General features: G+C 48.0%; 1 protein-coding gene across 15 annotated transcripts in view; it reads left to right on the forward strand.

Moving 5' to 3' along the window:
* Positions 1-25,500, forward strand: part of KCNMA1 (potassium calcium-activated channel subfamily M alpha 1) — an 838,033-nt gene that overhangs the window by 94,607 nt on the left and 717,926 nt on the right. For 2 of the 15 annotated variants that reach the window (XR_010141550.1, XR_010141549.1), the window contains exon 3: positions 23,445-23,767. The exons of the other annotated variants lie outside the window; for them this stretch is intronic. The gene's annotated coding sequence lies outside the window, so the exon portion shown is untranslated. Of the gene's footprint in view, positions 1-23,444; positions 23,768-25,500 lie in introns of those variants that run through there. 15 annotated transcript variants of the gene reach the window in all.

Raw genomic sequence — 25,500 nt, forward strand, 5'->3', positions numbered from 1 at the left:
TACAGATGTACAAAAACTGGGGCTTGCAATGACTATGTGATGTCACTTGCCCAAGAGGCATCCTTAATAAGTGGCAGTACTGGCATTAGAACCCAGGGTTTTCTGTCTTCAGATTGTTAACTCTTAGCCTCTTCCTATGCTACTCTGGAGTGCCTTCAGCTCTGCCTCTTCTTATCCCTGTCTGCAGCTTGAAAGCTACTCAGCTTCTTAAACACCTTCAGGATAAAGGGACTAAGGGGCATAACTGCCTCCCTGCTTCATGTTTCAAAGAGATTGTAGCTGGGTAACGTTGGCCCTAATTCAGAGGTGGTGAATTGACAGTAGTTGCCTGAGCCTGCCCTCATAATTTGAATGCGTAATCTCCCAGTCTACCCTCTCCCACTTTGAATCTTACCTGGCATGGCTCTTTGCCTGGAGCATTGAGAGCGGAAGGCTCATGGATGACAGAGGCTGCTTCCCGGGTTTCTTGTCTCACTCCTGTGGTGATGTGCTTCACCTTGGAAATGCACTTCACTGTAGCCCCTTCTACCCACATCCAATTTTATGTCTCAGCAAAGTAAGTTCAACAGTTCACTGCTGAGAAAACAGGGGCTCAAACGTGAGTAGTAACGTAAGTAATAAAGTTACATTGCTAAAATCCAATGGACCAGAATTGTAATGTCTCAATGAGCACCGTCTCCCATTCTAGATAGTTCAGTGTGGTCATCAGTGGCATGCCCTCTGGAGCCAGCCTACTCAGGCTTAAATCATAGTTGTGTTGCTTGCTGACCTTTGGACCTTGGGCAAGGCACTTCACCTCTCCATGCCTCAGTTCACTCACTTGGAAATGGGAATAAAATAATACTGAAAATGCCCTCAAACAGTTTCCTAGTATCAAATTGACTTTTTTTTTTTTTGAGACGGAGCATCACTCTTGTGCCCAGACTGGAGTGCAGTGGTATAATCTTGGCTCACTGCAACCTCCACCTCTCAGGTTCAAGTACTTCTCTTGCCTCAGCCTCCCGAGTAGCTAGGATTACAGGTACGCACCACCACATCTGGCTAATTTCTGTATTTTTAGTAGAGACGGGGTTTCACCAGGTTGGCCAGGCTGGTCTCCAACTCCTGATCTCAAGTGATCCACCCGCCTCAGCCTCCCAAAGTGCTGGGATTACAGGCATGTGCCACTGCGCCCGGTCTTCAAATTGACTTTCAAATGCTGGGAGATGTCACCCCACATTATCCTCCTGCTGCCTGGGGTTGTTGGGAGGATCATGTGTTAAATGCTGAGGGTAGCACTTGCTACAAACCAAGGGCTAGGAAAGTGTTAGTTATTATTGTTACTTTCATTTGGTCACCTTTGGGAAACTGACATTTTCCCCTAGTGTGGACATTGACAATAACCTCCTAGGTCATTGGTCACTCTGTTTCTGGTAAGTCTCCACTCTAGTCCATCCAGGTTGGATTGCACGCCTGCGGAATGTCCACCCCTGCTGGAATGTAGCATCTCTGAAGCCTAGGACTCTGCCTTCCGTCTTTGCATCCACAGTGCAACATTTTGAATGTTCATTTTGGTCTCTTAAATTCAGTCTTGTGAGCCTCTTAGCCTAGTTTGGAACTGGTCAAAGGCGGGTTTGAGTCCTGGCTCTACCTCGCATTGGCTTGGTGGTTGTGGCCAGTTTACTTAACCTTGCAAAGCTCACTTTCTTCATTGGTAAACTGTGAATACTAAAAATACCAGCCACGTAAAGGTTTTGTGAGTATAATAGCATTTAGCATCTTGTAAGTGCTCAATAAATGGCCCTGTTATGATGAAGTTGGCCGTTATTTTAGATCCCTCTCCTTTGTCAATATAACCAGGATTGTGCTGAACTGAGGGACAGAAGGCCACTGGAAGGGGCAGGGTAGCCAGGGGCCAACAGTGAGCACCAAGACGGACAGTGAGGTGGTGCTAAAGATGGAGGCAGAAAGTAGGGTGGGAGGAAAATGGGGTGAGAAATGCTCCCTTCCCTCTGCCTCTCATCGCCCACGGCACACCCCCATACCACTATAGGAAGGACGAGGGAGAGGGGAATGGAGAGAGAGGAAAGGAAGAATTTTGGAGTACAAGATGTCAGGCATTGAAAGGGTTAATTCAGGGGCGAGGCCTCAGTTTGCCACCTGTAAAACGGAGGATTGGATGAGGCCATTCTGAGGGTCTCTGGTGGCTCCAACAGTCCCTTGCATTTTTATAAGAATTGTGATTGTGCTCCTGCCTGTTCTGTCCCTACACCACCCACCTTCTGTAGCCTCAGGCAGATGGAGATGATGTCAAAAGGAGCAGAAGGGGTGGAAAGTGCTGGAGGGCATGGAATGGCTTCTCCCAGAAAGCTGAGGGTCTGTAAAGAGGCATAGAAGCCTGGTAGCCAGAGCAGGACGGACCTAGTGGACCCATCTGGTGATCCTGGGGCTGCTCTGGGGCCTGGTGAGTGGTGAATGGACCAGAGGCACCTTTTGGGCTCTGAACAAGGAAGAAAGGCTAGGCTCCAGACCCAGCCCTCCTGCCTGGTGGGCTTTTTAGTTGGCACTTTCCCCTATTTAGGAACCCGTGCTACTCTGATAGGCTGAGGCAGGCCAGGTGCCTGTGTTAAGGTTGCTTAACATCTGGTATCCGTCTCCAGACTCTTTCCTCTATCAGGGATTATGTGTTCTGAGGCACCCAAAACATCTTTCTGTACACCGAGTTCCTTCAGGAAGACTTCCGGGTCTTCTTTCCACTTCACACTCCCTCTTATCTCAAGCTTATTCTGCCACAGGCATTTGGTTAAGCAAATATTTTGCTCATTGGCAACTTGTCCCATACCCGGGCCAGGTTATGAAGAGGATTCCAAGAGTGTCAGTCATGTGGTGCTTGCTTGGGGGAGCCCAAGCTGAGCTGGGGCTGGGTGAGGGATGGACAAGGGGGCTCCTTCCTCTGCTCATGCAGTGAGGTGGAAAGGGCACAGGGTTGGGGTGCAAGGACCTGGGTTCCTCTCTTGCCTCCCCTGTGTGGTCTTGGGCAAGTTGTCTACCCTCCTCATGCCTCAGTTTCCATTACATGTAGGGTGAAGACCACAGAGAAAGTTCCACCTAGTACATGAAAAATACTCAGTAGGTAATGGCTCCCATTTTTGTGATGTATCCAGGTAGAATAATGGCATTTAGCAGAAGTCAATTTATTCAAGCTCACCTTTGAGTCTATCTTACACAAAGCACTGGTTAGGTGAGGGATGGAGATGAGCCCCAGAGAATTCCACATGGCTTCCCTTCTTCAGCTCTCCAGCTAGATTGTAAGCTCCTAACTGGATCCTTCAGGATTTGGCACACTCTGGTCTGTGGGCCACTGAGACAGGACATACATCTTCTTCATTTCTCTCTGTATTCCTAGCACCAAACACATGGCATGTCTCTGGTGGGCATTTGGTAGATGGTGGGCAAATGAATGAACAAACTAGCATTCAGTAACCTCTTGCTGATGAATTGACTAATACTCCACACTGGTTACATTTATATTTTGGGCACTGAATCTCTTTGTTGTCTGGCTCTCTCAGGGTGTTTAATTTTTTCTGGAAGCTGAGGTTGAGCCTTTCAGGCCACCTTCACCAGGTCCCAGGCTCCAAGTAGACGAGACACCCGCCCAGGCCTGGGCAGTGGTAGGGAGGGTGTGACCCAGGCTTTGGCCTGCAAATTTGCCCCAACTCCTTAATGCCAGTGACTTGTCACAGGGCTCCTGAAGTCTCTCATGCCTGACTGCCCCGGAAGAAAGGGTATTTTGTGAGCTCTGTGGGTGTAAGTGTTGAGGAGCAGTTCCCATCAGCAGACAGCCTTCACCTGTGTTTGATAAAATGACAAATTCATTTTTTTCTTCTCTACCCCCTCCATCTCCTCTTTCCTTCCCTGTCTGAAGGGGCCTCTGTCAGGCCAGCCACCAGCTATCGTGAGAGGAGCCAAGTTCCTCATTGCCCTGTGCTGAACCGAATTGCAGCAAGTTGGATAGAGGAGGCAGTTTTAGCTTGAACGCAAACATCCTGTCAGAGAACAGAGTGATTATAGTTTTAGCTGCACACGGGGAAATAACAGCACAGAGGTGAATCATGGCATCTGTTTACTGCTAATTAACCCCTCCATGTACACCAGTGTTGTGTGTGAGCCAGCCTGTGGTCTGAACCGCCTCTTATAAGGAGGGCTCCCTTGGCAGCCAAAACCAGTTGGCCCAAATGCCTCGATAGGCTTCCTGCTTCACTTGTTGCCCATGCGTTCTGATTTTAGATAAAAGCATTGCTTTTGGGCCAGATAAGCTTTGAGTTCTTTAATGAGGCACTGTGTGTACTGGAGAGAGGCACAGAGCACCCAGAGCTGAAGCTGGTCAGTCCTGGTCGGCCACAGTTTATGCGGCTCCTGGGAGGTTTTAAACTCTGTGCTGCAACTGGGGAAGGTTGTGGGGGAAGGTTGGGTCCAGGGAGCTACTATTTATTGAGGGCTTACAATATATCACATTCTGAGCTGGCCACTTTGCATCTTAGCTGGTAAAATTCTCACAGTGATCCTGAAGGACAAGTGTGGTTCAGGAGCTGAGACTCAGAGGTTAAGAAATCACCTGGTGGTGGGGCTTTGGGGAGGGCCACACAGGCATCCCAAGAGGTAGAAGACAAGCTCAGACATCCAGGAACTTACAGACTTATTGTGTGTGAGATAGTTCCATACCATTTGTAATTTATTCCCAAAATAAACAGTTATTGAGCATCTATTGCATGCCTGTGCTCAGTGGGGGTGGGGGGAGTAGGGAGAGAGAATCCAGAAAGGAGTCAGCTCCAGCTTTGTCTTCCATAAGCAAATGGCTTAGAGGGGATTGTTCATTTTCATTGTTTTGTTTTGGGGCAAGGAGGTGTGTCAGGGAGGTGAGGAGGTAGAGAATCATCCTCCACCGTGAAGTGAAGAGAGGAAGGTACCCCCACATTGGAAATATGCCTTGAGGACCAGAAGGAATTGACCAGTCTTTTGACTTTCATTTTTTTAAATTGAAGTCTAACATACACATAGGGCATGCACAGACATAAGGTGTACAGGTTGGTACAATGTATGTGCCTGTGCAGCCGCCTGTTCTTGGAGGCAAGAGCCCTATGGGTTGCATGTGGTGTTCAGGCAGAGTGAGGAGATGCCGACCACAAGCGCTCCTAGGAATTCAGAGGAAATGGAGCTCAATGAACCCCTCCAAATCTGGTTTCCACCAGAAGGGAGAGGAAGATGAATATTCATGGATCTTGATCTCTTTTTCATCATTTACATTTTGCTTTCTCTGGATTTGAGGCTCCCCACCTGCCCCTGAGTTCTGAAGAATAATTGTTTCATGCATCACATTTTTACTGCATTGGAAGAAAAAGAGGGAAGAAGAAAATAAATTGGGAGAAGAAAAGATGATAGGACTTCTTGACTAGTTCAGCCAGTTTCGTGACCATGACCTAGAATGTGCCTGGGTCTTCGGCCATGTCCATGAAATGTGCACATTATCTTTGGGGTTTGCCGGAGCAAGGCCTGGTGCTGGGCTCTGATGTCCTGCGGCCTCCAGATGTTCTTGGGGGGATGTGTTTGGATCTGGTTAGGTCCATGTGTTGGGAGCATTGGGAGCCAGGAGAAACCAGAATGCCACCAGGATTCCCATCTCTTTCTTCTCTGGACTCCTTTAGCTTGCACTGTTGCATTTCTTAAATCATGTCACTCATCAAATATATACTTCACTGTTTTGTGGACCTTGATCTTGCCTTGCTGATTAGATTATAAACTCCTCTTTGGACTTATGATTACAGTGCCTTGTCCTTCCCTGATGTGCTGTCCCCTGTGTACCTAGTGTTGTCTGAGCACACAGTACCTCACCCCATGAATGCTTGCTGTGTGCACTGATTTTGCACACAGCAAGGGTCTTTGGTAAAGTTGTCTGTGGCTTGCCATTACAGAGACATGGGATTGGATCTAGATAAGCCAGTAGAACAGTTTCTGTGTCTAGACATCTGGGTGGACACTGGCCTTGGGGAACAACAGAGAAGCTTGGAAAAAAAATCATAATAACTCACACTTAATGGAGAACTTGCTATGTGCCAGGCTGGGTATGAAGGACTTTACGTAGCTGAATCAGTGATAATGCTTTTGATTGCATGTAGCAGAAATGCTCACTTCAATAGGCTTAACATTAAAGGGACTCTATTGACTCATACAATTGGAAAGGTGGATGACTTCAGATGAGCCTCGATCCAGTGACTCAATGATGTCTCCATGGACCCAGTTTCTTTCTGTCACTCTAATCTGCTCTCCTTACAGTTGGCCTTGTCCTGAGGCTGGTTTGCCTCTGGGTTCACACATGGCTGCTGCAGCTCTGGAGGGCACATGCTGATCTGCTCAACCTTGTCAGGAAATAAAGCACCTTTGCACCAGCATTCCTAGCACAGGTTCTGAGGGTTGCTGTGACTGAACTGGCTGAAGCCAGGGATTATTGTCAGTATCCTCAGAACCTTATGGATCTCAAATGGAAAACAAGGTCTGCAAGGAATGGAGAAAGTGGAAGGTTGGAAAGGAGTTAGCCAAAGTCCCCTACACATGGGTGGTTGCATTTAATCCTCATAGCATCCCTGTGAAATTGGCATGATTATCACCCCCATTTACAGACAAGGAAGCAGAGGCACAGAGAGGCCAAGTAATTTGGCTCAGTTCACATAGGTCATGGCTTGAGCCAGGAATTGAGCCTGAACAGTTGGACTATAGAGCTTTGCTCTGCTAACCACTCCATGGCATTTTTCAATAAGTGCTTTTTTGTTTTTTTAATTGAGATAAAATTCCTTCTTTTAAAGTGTACATACAGTACGGTAGTTTTTTTTAGCTCATTCACAAAGTTGTGTAACCATCACTATTATCTACATTTTCATCACCCCAAAAGGAAGCCCCGTACCGTTAAGCAGTCACTCCCTATTCCCTCTGCTCCCAGTCCCTGGCTGGTCTACTCTGTGTGGGCTCTGTGGATGTGCTTGATCTGGACACTTCATATAAGTGGAATCACACAATATGTGGCCTTTTGTGTCTGGCTTCTCTCACTTAGCCAATGGGAGTTTCTGACCAGGATCTACTGTGTCTGACTTCGAGGAATCTCCATTCCTATCTTTCCCAGCAGGAAAGAGACAGCACCGCTGGCCGACTCTGGAAGAAAGAGATTCTTTGCTAGAGAGAGAGCCTCCACCCGTGTACTCCGCTTACCTTTTGGGGCAGCCCGAGGCTGTGGCTCAGTGAGGGCAGCTATGGATATACACAGTGAGGGTCATTCTGGATTCTCCGGCACCCTCTATGTGACAGGGACTGTCTGAAGCCCTGGGAAACTGCAACAGAAAGGGCTGGGTTGGGGTTGAGTGTGTGTGGTGGGGGGTGCAGATAATCAACACATCAGTAAATCAATGAATGAGATAATTTACAGTGGCACAATGAGACCGCTGAACAGGGGATGGGATTGTGTGTGTCAGAGAGGCTGCTTCGGTGGGCAGCCAGAGAAACCTCTTTCTAGGAGGAGATGGTCACACGGCAGAGGCGTGACTGAGGAGAAAGTGAGGGCCACACAGGATTTGGGCCAGAAAGCCGCAGGCAGAGGAGCAGCTGGTGCAGGGTGGGAACAGGGTGGCCTGGCCTTTGGGCGAATTGGGGATGGTGGGTGACTGGCCGCCTTGTTTCTGTTTTCATTGCCTTGTTACTGCTTTTTCTAAATGGTTGCTCCCACGCAAACACCTTTCACGTGCAGCCTCTGCTATGGAAGCTTTTGTCCACCGCTGACAGGCTGTGGGGAGTTCCATCCTTGAGTCTGTTTGGGGCTTTATTTTCAGTCTGTGTTTTTGAAACTTGAGCCCTGACTTCCTCTTGTTCCTGACGCAGGCTTGAGGGTGCCAATCGGCTGTATTTTTTTTTTTAAATGAACACTTGTTATTAAAATTTTCTCTGGATAAATAAAAATTGTACTTGTTTATTGTATACAACATGTTTTGAAATATGTATACATTGTGGAATGGCTGAATTGAGCTAATTATCGTATGCATTATCTCATATACCTATTTTTTGTGGTGAGAACACTGAAAATCTATTTTCTTAGCAGTTTTCAAGAATACAATACATTGTTATTAATTGTTGTCACCATGATGTACAGTGATAGATGTCTTGAATTTATTCCTCCTGTTTAACTGAAAGTTTGTACTCTTTGACTAGCATCCCCCTCCCATCCCAGCCCCTGGTAACCACTGTTCTGCTCTCTGCTCCTATGAGCTCAACTTTTTAAGAGTCCACATGTAAATGAGATCACGTAGTATTTGTCTTCCTATCCCTGGCTTATTTCACTTAACCTACTGTCCTCTAGGTTCATCCATGTTGTTGGAAATGGCAGGATTTCCTTCTTTTTTAAAGGCTGAATAGTGTTCCACTGTGTACATGTACCACAATTTCTTTTTCCAGCATCTGTTGATGGGCACTTAGGTAGATTCCATTTCTTGGCTATTGTGAATAATGCTGCAGTGAACATTGGAATGCAGACATCTCTTTGACATACTGATTTCATTTCCTTTGGATATATACCCAGTAGTGAGATTGCTGGATCATATGGTAGTTCTATTTTTGATTTTTTTGAGGAAACTTCATACTGTTTTCCATAATGACTTTATCAATGTACAGTTCATCAACAGTGTAACAGGGTTCCCTTTTCTTTATACCCACACCAGCACTTGCTCTCTCTCTCTCTTTCTCTCTTTTTTTGCTAATAGCCATTTTAACAGGTGTGAGGTTATAACTCATTGTGGCTTTGATTGTGTAGCCCTGATGATTAGTGATGTTGAACACCTTTTTATATACCTGTGGGCCATTTGTATGCCTTCCTTGGAAAAATGTCTATGCAATGGTTCTTTTTGATAGAGATGTTAAATAAAGCAGTTCTGGGCAGAGGGAGATCAATGCAAGTGTCTACAACAGGCTGAGAGTTGATTCACTGGTGAACAGGACAACCAAGGTCCCTGCCCTCAGAGGTCTGAGCTATTCCATCATCAGTGACTAGATTGAACAGATAATCCCCTCTTACACATGTATATGCACACTTCAGTCTGGAGTGTGATGAGAGACTATGGACTATAATGTGTGTGCGTGTGTGGGGGGGTGCATCCTCTCCTTCGCTGGGGCTCAGGGAAGGCCTCCCTGCAGAAGTGAGACCTATAGGCCAGGCATGGTGACTCGTGACTGTAACCCCAGCACTTTCGGAGGTCAAGGTGGGTGGATCGCTTGAGCCCAGGAGTTTGAGACCAGCCTGGGCAACATGGCAAAACTCCATCTCTACGAAAAACACAAAAAATTAGCCAGGCATGGTAGCACATCCGTAGTCCCAGCTACTCTTGAGGCTGAGATGGGATGATCGCTTGAGCCTGGGAGGTGGAGGTTGCAGTGAGCCAAGATTGTATCATTGCACTCCTGCCTGGGCAACAGAGTGAGACACTGTCTCCAAAAAAAAGAAATGAGATCTACAGGATGAAGAGGCATTAGCCAGGGGTGGGTGCAGGGGGACGTGCAGAGGAATGGTGTCTTTGAAGACTCTGAGGCTGGAACAAAGCTTCATGGAGGGAATGAGAGCTGGAAGGATGGGGAGGACTTAGGCAGAAAGCAGCATAGTCCAGGCCACAGGGACCCTAGGAAAGAGGATGGAGGAAAGAGGATGACAATATGTTACAGGAAGGCAGGGATGGGTCTCTTTTGTGAATCACTTAACCCCTAATGGCTAGCAGTGTTGAGCAGGAGAAGGGACCTCTCAAGTGGCTGAGTGTGGGTGTCAGTTTTCCCTTGCTGCTGTAACGACCACAAACATAGTGCCTTAAGATAACACAAATATACTCCTACAGTTCTGAAGGCGAGAAGTCGGAAATCAGTTTCCCTGGGCTAAAGTCAAAGCGTCTGCAGGGCTGGTTCCTTCTGGAGGCTCTGAGGGGCAAGTCGTTTTTCTTGCCTTTTGCAGCTTCCAGTAGCCACCTGCATCCCTAGTCTTGTGGCTTCTTCCTCCGTATCCAAAGCACATCGCTCCATCTCGGTTTCCATCATCACATCTCTTACTTCCTCTTCTGTGTCAAATCTCCCTCTGCCTCCCTCTTTGAAGGACCTTTGTGATTGCATTTAGGACCCACCTAGATGATCCAGGATAATCTCTTCATCTCAAGGTCCTTAATTCAATTATGTCTGTAGAGTCCCTTGTGCCAGTTAAGGTCACAGTCACAGGTTCCAGGGATGAGGACGTGGACATCTTCTAGGGCCATGATTCAGCCCACCTCAGCATATAGATGAATGCCATTTTTATGGGAATCAGTGAGGCATGCTAAGCAGGAAGCAATGCCTTTTGCAAGCAGAGGTAGGAAGATCGGTCCAGTCCGTCAGCTGGCACTGGCAAGGCTCCACTGTCCATTATCCTCCTCACCTGCCCTAATCTTTCCTTTCTTGCTCCTAAGTGATACCATGTAGCTTCTTCAGTCTCAAATCATCCTAATCAGACCCTTTTCTGACATTCAGAGCCTTCCTTATCCCACAGTTCTTTCTGTCCTTTTCCCTTCCTATCTGATAAATCCTTGTGAGTAGTTGACACAAGAGTGCCTGAAGATGTCAGGGCAGAGGCTCACTTCTGACCCGTCTGGTTGGGTGAGTCGGAACTTGAGGCCCCAGGGTTATTGGAGGCAAACTGAGGCATGGAGAGGGAGAATACAGTAAGGCCACTGCCAAGGGCTGGCTGCAGAGGGTGCAAGGGTTGCAAGGGTTTTGGGGTTGTTGGCTTCCCCAGAGGTCTTTGTATGGTGTCAAGGTGCCTGTGGGCATCAGGTGACTAAAAGGACTGAACACGATAAACTCTTGGTGGCTCTTCCTGCTGCAGGAACGGAGGACTCCAAGTTCCCAGAGGAGACCACCCAGTGATGGAGTGAAGCTGTGTGCTCGGCTCCCCTCAGCTCAGGACCCTCAGAAAGGAGTTAGGAAGACGGGCACTGCCAGATACAGACGTCTTTCTGGACTCTAGGATGGGGTGCCTTTTTTCTTTTCTTTAAGAGATAGTCTCACTCTGTTGCCCAGGCTGGAGTGCAGTGGCATGGTCATAACTTACTGCAGCCTTGAACTTCTGGGCTCAAGTGATCCTCCCACATCAGCCTCCCAAGTAGCTAGGACTACAGGTGCGCACTACTGTGGCCAGCTAATTTTTTAATTATTTTGTAGAGATGGGGGTCTTGAACTCCCAGCCTTAAGCGGTCCTCCCCTCTTGGCCTCCCAAAGCACTGGGATTACAGGTGTGAGCCACTGCGCCTGGCCAAGGATGCCTTTTTGAGGGCCATTAGGGGTTGCTGCTCTGGGTCTGGGCATTTCTCTGAAGGAGCTGCTTGTACAGCAATGATTGTCCCATCCCTCCTTTTAGTCCCACAAGTCAGAGTGGGACTTAGGACAGTGGGACAGTGGGACCCCAAACTTAGAGCCAGCCTGGCCTTTCAGCAGTATTATCTGTTACCTAGAGAGAGGCTGACACAGGGGGGTCTGGGAGGCTGGAGGGCTGCACCAAGGGTGGATGGCAGAGCCTGAGCCATGGGTCCAGGCCGCAGCACTGCCATGCGGCTGGGAAGATGGTAGTGTGTGGATATAGTCATGGGTGTTGCGGCTTATCTGCACCTGCTTGCATTCAGGCAGAAGCAGGGTAGCGTGGCATGGTGAGGACCATGGATTCAGTTCCAGCTCAGCTGCTGATAGCTGCATGACCTTGGGCAAGTTGTACATCCTCCATAAGTCCCAGTTTTCTATAACATGGGCATCCCTGACGTAGAGCATTTGTGCAGTTTCGTGTAACGGATGTGGCAGTTAGGAAGCACCTACCAAGTGTGAGCCATTTCTATTGTCATTGCCATGTGTCAGCCAGCCTGAAGGCCTGCAGGTCCTGGCCTGGGATGTGGGAAAGCTTTCCAGAAAGGGAGTAGGAGATGGCACCCTGCCACCTCCCCCAACTGGGCCGGAGTGTGGGGAGGCTGCTTGGGGCTTGCTCCCTCTGAGACACCCCTGACGACTGTCCCAGCAGAGGAGGGAGGCTGCCTTGGAAGCCTGCCTGCACTGTGTAGGGAGGGTACCCAGCAGAGGGCTGGGAGGTCTTCAGGCCCCTTTTAGCACCGATAGCCCATCACCCGACCTCTCCAGGAGCCCGCGAGAAAGCGTGAGATGAACAGACAGACTTGGCTTGAAGCTCACTTCCTAGTTGTGTAACTCCTCAGGGCCTCAGTTTTGCTGCCTAAAAGATGGGAATCATGTCCCACTTGCCAGGTGCTTCGAAGCTCAGGAAAGACGAAGGATCTCTTTTAAGGCCCTCGGGGCTGCAGGCACCATGCCAGCTCTTTCCTGTGTTACTTCCTTGACCCTCTTCAAGGAGGACATCGGGACAGTCCCTGGCAGCTAGCAAGCACCCAAAGCAAGGCCCTTCTTACCAGGTGGCCTCTGAGGACCTTTCAGCCATGTGCCCCTGGGCTTCGGCTGGGTGCGGTCCTTGGGAGGGATGTCCCTCTGTGGTTCCTGGAAAGCCCGGCAGCTGGCTGCTTTGTTCTGGCCACTGGGTGTCTGCTGTTAGGACTGCGGGTTTTATGGCTGTTTCCTTGTGCTCAACCTTTTATAGGTGACCCTGTGTTTTTTGGAGCCACACCTCAGATGGGGGCCAAGGCCTTTGAGATGTTCCAGAGTCTTTATGGGCTGCAGCGGCATATGGTGGGTGGCCCGAGTTGCCTGACAAGGAAGGGGTGGGGGAGGGCGGAGGCAGGGAGGCCAGGACCTGCATTTCCAGGTGAGCCTGAGACCTCAGAGGGATGTGTTGTTTTTCTAGTTGCCTACTTAGGTCTGCTAATCTTTAGGAAGGAATGACAGCCTGGTTTATGGGATATGACATAAGTTTTTCTAAAAGGGACCTGAGAGGAAGAATTAGGCAACTCGTTTTTTTTTTTTTTTTTTTTTTGAGATGGGGTTTTGCTCTGTTGTGCAGGCTGGAGTGCAGTGGTGCAATCATAGCTCACTGCAGCCTCCACCTCCTGAGTTCAAGCGACATAGGTACACACCATCATGCCCAGCTAATTTTTTTTAATTAAATACATTTTTTGGGGGGTAGAAATGAGGTCTCATTCTATTGCCTAGGCTGGTCTTGAACTGCTGGCCTCAAGTGATCCTCCTGCCTCAGCCTCCCAAAGTACTGGGATTATAGAAGTGAGCCACTGTGCCTGGCCAACAACTTTTAAAAACTAAAATAAATATCATGCCTGCTGATTGTTTTTTCTTGAGACTTCTTTTTTTCTTCTCTTTCAGTTTCTGTTACTATGTCCCTCACTGTCCTTGACAAAAGAGGCTTTTTGTGCCCACTGTGGGTTTTGCAGGTGATAGTTTAGTGTAGAATGGTAGTGAAAGCCATGGGCTTAGGGTCAGACAAATCTTAGTTTGAATCCTGTCCCCACCACTGAACTGATTTGATTGTTACCTAGACTAGAGGAGCAACTCCTAGCATTCACTTCCTCGGGGCCAGGACAAGTTGGCATCCTGCTGCGCACAGGGCAACCTGGGGAATCAAGAGAAGGCTGCCGGCCTCAGATGCCAGTGGCTCCCTAGGAGAGACAGTGTTAGTTGGTCCCCAGTAACATCTGGCCTTTATCACACACCTTTATGTGTCAGGCACCGTTGTGAGCAATTCACATTAGTCTTGGAGGTAGGAAATGTCATTAACCTCGTGTTGCAGGTAGGGGAACTGAGGTTAAGTAATTTGTCTAAAGCCACACATGTAGCAAGTGGCAGAGGTGGGATTTGAACCAGGCAGCCCAATGCCAGGGTCTGCACTTAGAATCACCGAGAGCCATATTGCCTTTCTGAGGGCTGTTCTTGATCTGAAAGACTAGAGTCCTCTGTCAAGAGCTAGTACTGGGCAGCCCTGGGGGCTGGGTTGTGGGGTGTGGGCTGTGGAAGGAGTGAGGGAGGTGCTTTCTGCTGTGTAATGGGGCAGGTGGTTGGGTGTGAACTTGCCTGACTTTTGGCCCCAGCTGTTTCCTCTTCTAACTCCTCCTCCTAGATGCCTGCCAGGATGCCAGAGGGTAGAGGGAGGTGTGTCCAATCATGGACTGGATCTGAGGTCCCTCTCCTTCCCTGCTTATGACACAAATGCTCAGACGCTGTTTTCCTGAAGGGACACATAACCTGTCTCCCTGTTTGGATTGCAAGCTCCAGACTGCATCCTTGAAGTGGGACAATAGAGGGAAATCTATCCCAGCCTCATGATCCATGGACGCGTCTCATTCAGTCCTGGGCTCCTTGCTGGCCCCTGATGCTGCAGAAATCCATGGCTGAGGGGGTGGAGATGGGTGGGGGGACCAAAGGAAGCTGTGCAAGCCTGACTTTGCAGGAAGTCCTGAGAATGCTGGCATTACAAACGCCATTGCCTGTTGCTTTATTTTTAGTGGTATGAGGGGCCCTGAGGGCACCAGGGGGATGTGGGAATCCTATTTTTTGCTCTGTCTTGCTAATGGAACCTCTAGCAGTTTTTATGCCTGATTTGTTTCCCTCTGAAGTCTGTCATGCCTGCAGCCCCAGACTGTACTCTTCCTTGCACACAGCTCAGGGGAACGTAGATGATGGTGTCAGCTGTTGGACTTGCAGCCCCACTTCTTGCCAGCCCTGGCTTCCCTGAGAAGGAAGAGGGCCGCCTCTCTTGTTTCATACCCTTCCCCATCCTTGGCTTGGTTACGTTGTGCTTGTCAAATAAGCACTCAGCTCCCCTCTGAGATGAATGCATATTCTTGGAGGTGTCCCCTGGACATGTTCTGAGAATGTTCCCATGCCTGCTTTGGTTACTCAGAACCCCGAAATCCACAGGAGGGATGAGGGTGGTTGGCTGGCAGGAGGGGCTGCTGGAGGGCTGAACAAATGCCCGTGTGGGGTGCTGGTCTCCTATGGTAGGATTGCGAGGGCTGCTAGGTAGGACTGATATGTGCCCAGTGCCCAGGTGACAAATGACAGACAGGTTGTGGGGCAGGGAAGCACCTCCTAGTGTGCTACCTCCATATTCTTCTACACCATCAAATTTAAAAAACCGAGCTTTATTGAGGTGTCACTCACATGCTATAAAATTTACTTATTTGCAGTGGTTTTTAGTACATACAGAGAGTTGTGCAATCATTGCTATTATTTAATTCCAGAACATTTTCATCAACCTAAAAGAAATGAACCCCATACCCATGAGCAGTCACTCCCCACACCCCCTCCTTCCCCAGCTTCAGATGCTACTGAACTGCTGTCTGTCTGTATGGATTTGCCCCTTGTGTCCATTCCATCTAAATGTGCTCATACAATAGGTGGCCTTTCTGAGCCCGTGTCATGCTACAATAGTGAACCCCTATCCTATTCTATGGCAGACATGAGAGTGCTCAGAACCTGAAGAGTTGGCATTATCACAAGCACATCCCTGTCTCCCCCAAACCGGGCTTCAGTACCAGGGCAGAGATGGGAGACCTGGGAAGCCTGCCCCCAGATTTTGCTGTCAGGCATTGGTGAGTTTTGTGTCCCTCACAAGTGGGAATACATTCAAAAGACCCCTCCCACAAACTGGGATGGTGAAAAGTATAAAGGACAGTCTCATTCTCAGTGCCATTTAGAATAGGGCAGTTTTGATGAGGAGCAAGGTGAGTTTCTTAGGTGGTGTGGCTCTTCTTGAAATCAAGGGAGCTGGAGCTGGACTCCTGCTACATCCCTTGCTCAGAACTCTGTACTGCCTGTATCTGATCATTAGCAGAGTCTGCACCACCTGCTTTGGCTCTTGGTCCAAAAAATTTGCTGTATCCTTTGCTTAGCTACTCTGTGTCCTTGAGGGCCAGGAGGTTGCCTTGAAGTCCATGTGGTTCCTGGTTGAGTCACTAACAAATAAAGTGGCCTTGGTGCTTACCAGGGCCCGTGGGGAGGGGAGACACCATGGTGATGGCCTCAGACAATAAACAGACCATTGGGATTGGACTGTGGCCTCCAGTGTCCTGCTGACTCCTGTCTTGGAACCCAATGCAGAAGCTACTTTGTCCTGCAGCTGATGGGAATAAGCTGCCAGCAGATATTTTGGTGCCTAGATTATGAAAGGAGAGTCAATGTGTAATCCATGGGTATAAAGGTCATCACATGGTCCGAGTCTAAGGCGATGGTGTTATTTGTGCTCGATTGGCGGAATCTTATGCTGACTGCTTCTTCACTTCACCATTTAGAGAGTGGACATCACACACTAGTCAATGGCATACATTTGGATTTGAAGATAGGTTCAGTTGTGTCTCTGCGTTTTCATGACATCTTAGAGATCGTCCTTTCTTTTCACTCATGAGGCTTTGGGGTGGAGATGGTAAAGGTGGCTGATGTCCCTGGATGTGAGTGTGCTAGTTCAGCATGGGACCTCAGGCAGAACCTTCCCACGTGAGCCCCAGTGACCTTCTCTGCCGAGACCCTGCCTCTTAGAGATGTGAAGCTCAAAGGAGATCATGTTTCTGAATACATTTTGCAAAGGTGGCAAGGGCTGACCGTAAAAGCCAGGCAGTCAGACCTTCTTGCCTGTGAAGGGCCAAGATGAAGTCTCTCTTTTGCTTCGCAGATGAGAAAATTGCCTTTGCTCAGTGGGAGGGACGTCTGACCATCTGAATCTGGGGAGAATCATTAAGTGCCCATTATGTGGCTGTCACTGTGTTAGGCAGTTTGACAAGCATACTCTGGAGCCTGGGAGGGGGAGTGGTGGAGTGGAGTGAGCTTAAGGACTGGAACAGAGGCCCTTGGTGCATGCCTGGGCGCTGTCACCTACTGACTGTGTGACCTTGAACAAGGTGTGTCTGTGTATGTGTGTGTGTGCATGTGCACATATGTGTGTGTGTGTGTGTGTGTGTGTGTTTGAGATGGAGTTTCGCTCTGTCACCCAGGCTGGAGTGCAATGGCGTGATCTCGGCTCACTGCAACCTCTGCCTCCCAGGTTCAAGTGATTCTCCTGCCTCAGCCTCCCGAGTAGCTGGGATTACAGGCATGTGCCACCATGCCTGGCTAATTTTGTATTTTTAGTAGAGACGGGGTTTCTCCATGTTGGTCAGACTGGTCTCAAACTGCCAACCTCAGGTGATCTGCCCGCCTTGGCCTCCCAAAGTCCTGGAATTATAGGCATGAGCCACTGTGCCTGGCCTCTGTGTGTGTGTTTTGTAGCAACTTCTCTGTGTCCTGATAGCTACAGGGGCTGCTGTGAGGACTAAGTGAGGTGCTTGGAATATCAGTCCATCCCACCTCCTACTCTCCCCACTAGGCTGCCACCTCCTCCTCCTCCATTACCTTTTGATAGGTCTCATTACCTTCATTTTACAGATGACTCTGGGTCACTCTTCATCTTTTGTAGAAATACCTCTGTAACAAATGTCATGGGGACATTCCCATCTTTGGTAGCAGGGAGCTCACTGCCTCCCAGGTATCCTGTTCCATTTTGGAATAGCTTCATGTGAATCTTAGCATGTGCCAAGGTGGATGTAGAGTCTTTGCATCAGAATCCTGAACTGCTCATCCTGAAAAAATGATGCGATCAGCCTGCTTCCCACAGCGTATGCTCAGGGTGACTTCTCATGACATGGAGATGGTTGGCAGTGAGCTTTCTCTTGTGACTTCATACAGGGACAAGTCTGTGGCATTTTAGGGACTAGTGAGAGTTCAGGATGGAGGTGAAGGAGATTGGCCCAGAGAGCTACGGAGTTGAGGAGAGGAGGGGTAGCACACAGGAGGACGGACCATCAGGGGCTCAGGCTGGTGGCTGAGGTGGGAGTGGTGTCCTTATCTTCAGGGTCCCAGGCCTTGTTCCTCCTGACCCTGAAAGGCAGTATTGGGTAGAGGCATCCCCTTGTTTCGCAGACCTCTGTTAAAACAAAGGAGAACAATCATGTAATGATCTCTCTAATTGCTGAAACAACATTCAATATGATCCAGTAGTTGCTTCATGATCACACACCATCAACTCTGTGCAGTGGGAACTTACTTAATCTGATGACAGATAGCTACTGAAATCTCTGGCAAACCTTATTCTTGATAGATAGACATGAGATGCAATCCCTTCAGGTTAAGAAGAAGACAAGAACGCCCACTATCACCTCTCTTATTCAACCTTGCACCCTAGGTCAGAGCCAGTGCAATACCACAAGAGAAAACCAATAGAGACATAAGTCTTGGAAAGGAAGAGATGAAGGCATCATTATTTTCTGGTGCGGCGATCATCTGGCTGGAGGAAATCGTAGACTCCGAATCTATAAATTATTAGAAGCAACAGAGTTGAGCCAGGTGGCCAAAGGTCAGATATTAAAATGCATATTAAATGCATTTTCGATAGACCAACAGCAAGTAATTGGAAAACACAATAGAGGAAACCAAGGCTCCGTGTGGGGCGGGGTTTTGCATTATCCAGTGAGGCATCCACGCCGCTGATTCTCTTTCTAATGATATTTGTACAGCGTGATAAAGCAGTATCGCATACATCCAGCCCATTGGGGCAAGGCAGATACCTTTATTTTGACTTTTAGGGAGGAAGAACCAGAGGCTCAGAGGTTAGAGCACCCTTGCCCAAGCTGACTCAGTGACTAGGAGGCTGAGCTGGGGCCTGGCCCCCTGGACCAACCCTCATTCCTTTTTGCTGCTTTCTACCCACCCCACCTTCTTCAGACCTTACTGTCTCCACTATTTGTCTTGTTCTGCCAGCTTTTCGTTGTCTGCCTCTAGTACCAGCTGAGCTGGGTGGGAGGGAGAGTCTGGGAGTGTTCGGATTTGGGTTAGCATCTACTCTATAGTGTCTTTCATGAGCCACAGCCTGACCTTCCCAGGACGCTTGCTGCACCGGATGCGGGGCAGGGATGGGTTCCTCTGAGGGAGGAGAGAGCCAGGCAGTTGTTGGGCGTGGCCTGGGTCCCTCTTTCTTCCCGTTGTCTCCCCTCCCCTCCACACTGCTCCTCTGAGTCTGACTTACATCTTTGCTTTTTTGTTTTATTTAATGTGTGTTCAAAAGTTATAAAAATAGCATATGTTCACAGCAACTGGTGGAATCATAATATGGAGAAAAAGAAAGTCTTTCTTATTTACTCTTTGATGGCTCTCAGATGCCATGCAATCCTCTCCTGCAGCTTTCCCCGCCAAGTGCTTAGAGCCTAGGGTGAACCCTTCCACTTATTTCCCCAGGCCCGGGTCAAGATAGGCAAACAGATCTTCCATTCATTCAGCAAGAATTTGCTGGATGTTTACTGTGTGCTAGGTGCTAGGGATGCCACAGGGAACAAGACAGACAAAAACCCTTGCCCTCTTGGAGCTGATGGTCCAGGGGATTAAAATATCTTACAGTGGGCCGGGTGCAGTGGCTCATGCCTGTAATTCCAGCACTTTGGGAGGCCGAGGTGGGCGGATCACTTGAGGTCATGAATTCAAGACCAGCCTGGCCAACATGGTGAAACCCCATCTCTACTAAAAATACAAAAATTAGCCAGGTGTGATGGCGCGCGCCTGTAATCCAGCTACTTGGGAGGCTGAGGCAGGAGAATCGCTTGAACCTGGGAGGCGGAGGTTGCAGTGAACCGAGATCGCGCCACTGCACTCCAGCCTGGGCGGCAAAGCGAGACTCAGTCTCAATAAAAATGAAAAGAAACAAAACAAAAATATCTTACAGTGAAGTGAATGCAGCCGATGATAAGTGCTATGGAGAAAAAGAAAACAGGATAAAGTTCCTCCCTGTTTTGTAATTTTAAAGGAGGGAACAGGGTAGAATTCACTGAGAAGCTCAGTTTTTCACAGAGACCAAAAGGACCTTGGGAGAAAGCCATGTGGCTTTCTGGGGAAGGAGAACTGAGGCCAAGGGTAAGTGCAAAGGCCCTGGGGCAGGATGTACCTGGAAATGTGTCCTGTCAATGGGACAGAGCAGAGCATGTGACAGGAATAAAGGCAGGAAATGAAGTCACAGAAGGTGGGGAGGGAATCGGAGGAGGGCAGATTGGGTAGGACCTTGTGAGTCTTGTATATGGCTTTTCAGTTGCTTAATGAAAATGGGATCTTACTATATTCTTGTCCCCTGCCACTTGCTTTTCTTTTTAAATTTCAATTTATTATTATTTATTGATATATAATATTTTACCTATTTATGGGGTACGTGTGATATTTGTTACATGTGTGGAATGTATAATGATCAAGTCAGGGAATTTGGGGTATCCATCACCTTGAGTATTTATCATTTCTATGTGTTGGGGACATCTGAAATTCTCTCTCTTCTAGCTACTTTGAAATATGCATTAGAAATATACAATACATTGTTGATAACTATGCTTTTCATCCTGAACATCTCTCCTGAGGCAGGAGAGATGAGATCTATATCTTCCTGTAGATATAGATCTCATTTTAAAATATAATTACAGAATTTTCACGGTATAGAGGTACCATAATTTTTTCAATCATTCTCTTTTGATGGACTCTCAGGTTGTTTTCAGGGTACGGTTTCTTTCTCCACTACATCTCATATATGTTGCCTTTCATGCTGGTGTTGAGAGAGCGGGATTCCTAAGTCAAGAGGTGTATGTCTATATAGAATATTAATAGACACTGTTAGATTTTGCTCCAGAAAGGTTGTCGCCAATTTCTCTGATATAATTCTGTTCCTAAGTCTCAGTTGCCTGGCTTTGCCCCCTAGTTGCTAAATAGCTACTCTGCAAAGAGGGGAAGTCACACCTATAAAAAGAGATGTCCCTGGAATCCTTCATCCCGTAGGAAGGTGTGTGGCCTTTTGGCATGTGCTGCTGGGAACAATATCGTTCGCTCTTTTTTGGAGCTTGTATTTGATGGCTGTGACGTCAAAATAGCCAAGAAGATGAAAACACAGCTGTTGCTGTGTTATTTGCATTATGGCTAATTTTCCATATGTTTAAAATAAGCACAACACCAAGGAACTGCACAGAAACAGATTCACACCTTGTCGAACATTGGATCGCGCTCCCGTAGCATCTTAAGGATAATGCTTCCCCATAGCATCTCTTCTTGTGTGCATGTAAATCCTGGTACAACCTCTGTGGATATGCACTTGATTGCCAGTTCCCCTGCCCCCCAACCTCCGGATGTTATGGAGCAGGATTGTCTAAACTTTGGGGTAGACTTTTCATCTGTTTAGTAGCCAAATGTATTTGTGTGATTTGTACTGTTGGACATTTAGGCCATGTCCCATCTGTTGCACTTCAAACAATGAATAATCTTGTGTATGAGTCTTTTTATGCATGTATGAGGATTTCTGTTGGATAGATTTCTAGAAGTGGAATTGCTGAATTGAAAGGGACTTGCCTTTTACAAGTTGATAGATATTATGAAATTAATCTCTGGAGAGGAACCAGTGTCCCTGTCCACAGATAGTACAAGTGAGTGCCTTCTCCCCGCTTCTTCGGCAATTCGAGGTCTTGCCACCCTTTTTGATTTTTGCCAGCCTAATGGGTGAGACGTGATTTATTTTGTATGAGTAAGGGTGAACATTACATGTTTGGGGGCTATTTCTTTTATGTTTGTGAATTGTCTTTCAGGTCCTTTGTCCCCCACTTTTTTTCTAGTGGCTCATTAGTCTCTTATGTGGCCCAGCATGGCCTGTCCACATTAGGAGAGCATTTGATACTGTGATTGGATAAACTAACCTATCTGGGCTGGGCACAGTGGCTCACGCCTGTAATCCCAGTACTTTGGGAGGTCGAGGCGGGTGGATCACGAGGTCAGGAGTTCGAGACCAGCCTGGCCAATATGGGTCAGAAACCCAGTCTCTACTAAAAATATAAAAATTAGCCAGGCATGATGGCATGCACCTGTAGTCCCAGCTACTCGGGAGGCTGAGGAGAAGAATCGCTTGAATCTGGGAGGTGGGGTACATCTTTTATGTGGTCTCATTTTTTATGTGGTACATCTGCCGGGGTACATCTTTTATGTGGTCTCATTTTTATCCCATTACTGGGTGGAAGAATTATGAGGAAACTTGGCTGTTTGCTACTAAAACCTTTTTTTTTTTTTTTTTTTTTTTGAGACAGAGTCTCGCTCTGTCACCCAGGCTGGAGTGCAGTGGCGTGATCTCGGCTCACTGCAACCTCCACCTCCCAGGTTCAAGTGATTCTCCTGCCGCAGTCTCCCCAGTAGCTGGGAATACAGGCGTCCACCACCATGCCCGGCTAATTTTTGTATTTTTTAGTACAGGTGGGGTTTCACTATATTGGCCAGGCTGGTCTCGAACTCCTCACCTCACGTGATCTGCCCGCCTCGACCTCCCAAAGTGCTGGGATTACAGGTGTAAGCTACTGCGCCCGGCCACTAAAATCTTTTTCTCCACTCACTTGAATTTACAACCTCATTGTGAGATTTTCTAGGCAGCTACTCCACTGGGGCATTTTGCTAGTCCAGGTGGCCTGGCTGCTGTAGCAAGCAACCCCCAACTCCAGCCATGTAACACAATCAAAGGGTGTGTCTGTGGCTCTGCCCTTTCTAAGTACCCAGAATCTTCCTCTGGGTCTTCAGTTGGCAGAGGAGAAAAAGAGAGCAGGATCGTGTGTGAAGGCTTTATAGACCGGATACTCTGCCCACATTCTGCTGGCCAGAACTTGATCTTCCAGTCCATCTAACCGGAGGGAGGCTGGGAAAGGCCAGCCATATGCCATTGTCATCAGTCCTGACCAGGTGCTTGGTGAACCATGGTCTCTTAGTGCCCTGTGGAACTTGTAAATTTTTGAAGTGTCTTCTCAAGTGTGATCTCACTTCATCCTCATAGCACTGACAACCCTATGAGGAAGTAAGATGAGTGCTTCTAACTCCCAGTTCAGAACCGTGGAGACTGAGGTCTAGGGAGATAAGTGTCGTGGGCAAGGGTAGGCACTTAGGTAGGGACACAAACGGTATGGAGACGGGGCTTGAGCAAAGAGCTCTCATGCTGACCGGCCCCGTCCAACAGGACATAAGAGCACCCACTCTGGGTGCATCTAGCTCTGCATGTAGTGGGCATGGGAGATCAGGGCTGCTTAGCGAGGGGAAATTGGTGGCTGGCTGGAGTGCTTCTTCTATCCTAGAATGTGGCAAGAAAGGAAGTTGTCTCTTGCCTTTTGCAAATTGCAACCGAATGGTGAGGGGTGACAGTATTGCTACTGGTAGGAAGGCTTGGACGGCAGGGACAGAACGGCTGTAAACCTGGTACCTCTGGGGGGAGCTGCCCCCTCACCTTGACTTTGACCATTGTCCCTTTCTTATCACTTCCATGGGACACTAGCGTTGAAAAATTGGGGCTTTTTTCTTCACACTCCCATTTCTCTTTATTTAATTATTTTAAAACATCTGATACTGCAGTGAGATCAGCTGTGATACATCATCTGTTCTATTTTGAGCTGCAGGGAGACAAATGGAGACTGCTGCTACCTCCCCTCCTGGCGAGGACTGTGCTCCCAGGAGCCCAATGGATGGACCCAGCCAAGGCAGCTCTGGGCACACTTTGGATGCTTTCCCCTCCAGGGGAATGCCTGGGTTTCCTTATCGTGCAGATGCCTTGAACTAACCTGGTCAAAACCTAGAGACACAAAATCACAGATGGTTGCACAGGTTGTTGGAGTAGCAAAGACAGCACCAAGCAGCAGAGAGAAGATGAGGCATTAAGTCCTACACTCAGGGCTGAGCACCGTCACTCCTAATTGAATGGCTACTGAACTTTGTTTCCTCATCTATGCAAAAGAAATAACATTTTTCCTACCACTTTCACGGGGTTCTTATGAGGATCACACAAGATAATGTGTATAAAAATGCTTTGTAAATGGAAAAGCACTCTGCAATTTAAGACATTATCATATTAATAGTAACAATTACCATTTCCAATTCTGGTGATTCACTTGGGGTAGGAGCCCATAGATCTCATCACTGCTACCATTACTACCCCACATTGTACTTCAAAGCTGCAATTACCTTGCACAATTTCATTTGATACATTACTGATCATGCAGTGTTAGAACTGGAAAGCATCTTGGGGATTAACTAATCCAACTGTATTGCTTTATAGATGGTGACCTGGCACCTGGAAGGGAGAGACTTATTTGAGGTCCCTAGAACTCAGGACTGTGGGCTGTCATTCCTAGGGAGTGGGCTGTTTTACTTTGGATTATGGTTCCCTGTCCTTTCTGAAGGGCTAGACATGGGAACTTTGGGTGGGACGTTGATCCTTAGTCATTAGGTGGAGTCTCAGCCTGACTCATGTCTGCTTATTCACATTGACCCTGCTCTGAGCTCCACTGCTCAAGGTTCTGGGCGCATGTGGACAGTGCTTAGAGGAGAAGCTCACATGCTGAGAAGCTTGGGCACAGGGTCAAAGAGAGGAGAAAGTAGGAACTAAAGTGGTTTGCTGGCAAGAAAAGGAGACCAGGGCAATTCCAGAACAAAGAAGGTGGAGGTGCTCCTGGTCTCAACCTTGGTCTTTATCGGACCCCCTGCCTTTGTGCGCTCTCTCTCACTGTCCACTCCAGGGGCTCAGGCTGCCAGGGCACACTCAGTGGGCCCAGCTGCAGGACTGTGAGGCCTCCTCTAAAGAGAAGACTGAGGGGCCTCCAGCATTGTTGTAAGTGTTCAAAGCGTGGTCAGAATTCATCTGGATAGAAGAACAAGCACAAGTGGGTAAACATCCTGGCAATACTGAGTTTGGCCTCATGTCATTCACAGTGCCACTGGTTGGCCCCTTTCCTGCCTCTGGGTCTTGCCCAAATGTCATCTTGCCCACATGTCCCTCTCTGAGGATGCCAACTGCACCTCACCTCTTATTTGGACCATCTTTCCCAACTGGATTTGCCATCAAAATATTATACATAAAATTTGCAAATTAGTACAGAGAATTCCTGTCTACCTGTTAGCCAGTTTCCCATAATTGTTCACGTCTTATATCACTATAGAATAGAACAAGTTTCATGTTGGTCTAAAACTGCATGTCAAACTGTAAGCCTTCCTCAAATATTACCACTTTTCCCACTGATGCTGTTTTTCTTTTCCAGGATCCAGTCCAGGGTCCCACATTGCATGTACCCACCATGTCTCCTTAGTGTGCCTTTGTGACTCGTCTTTCCTTACCTCTCATGACTTTGACATTGGTGAAGAGTGCTGGTTAGTTATTTTCATAGGCGGTCCCTATATTTTGGTGTGTCTGATGTTTTCTAATGGTTAAAGCATATGGATTTTTTTTTTGTTTTATTTATTTATTGCTATTGATTGGGTCTCTCCTGCCACTGGAATATCTGTTCCCTCCGAGCAAGGATCCTCGTTGGTCTGGTTCACTTGTGTGCAGGAATATCTGTGTGTGCCTCGCACCCATACTCAGTCAATATTTGCTGGGTGAACGAATGAGACTGAACTCCCAGGCATTAGCGGAGCATCTGACCTGACCTGAGAGAAACATGGAGAAGCTGGGTTCTGGCA

Source organism: Pongo abelii, chromosome 8, assembly GCF_028885655.2.
Source record: "Pongo abelii isolate AG06213 chromosome 8, NHGRI_mPonAbe1-v2.0_pri, whole genome shotgun sequence".
NCBI classification, from domain to species: Eukaryota; Metazoa; Chordata; class Mammalia; order Primates; family Hominidae; genus Pongo; species Pongo abelii.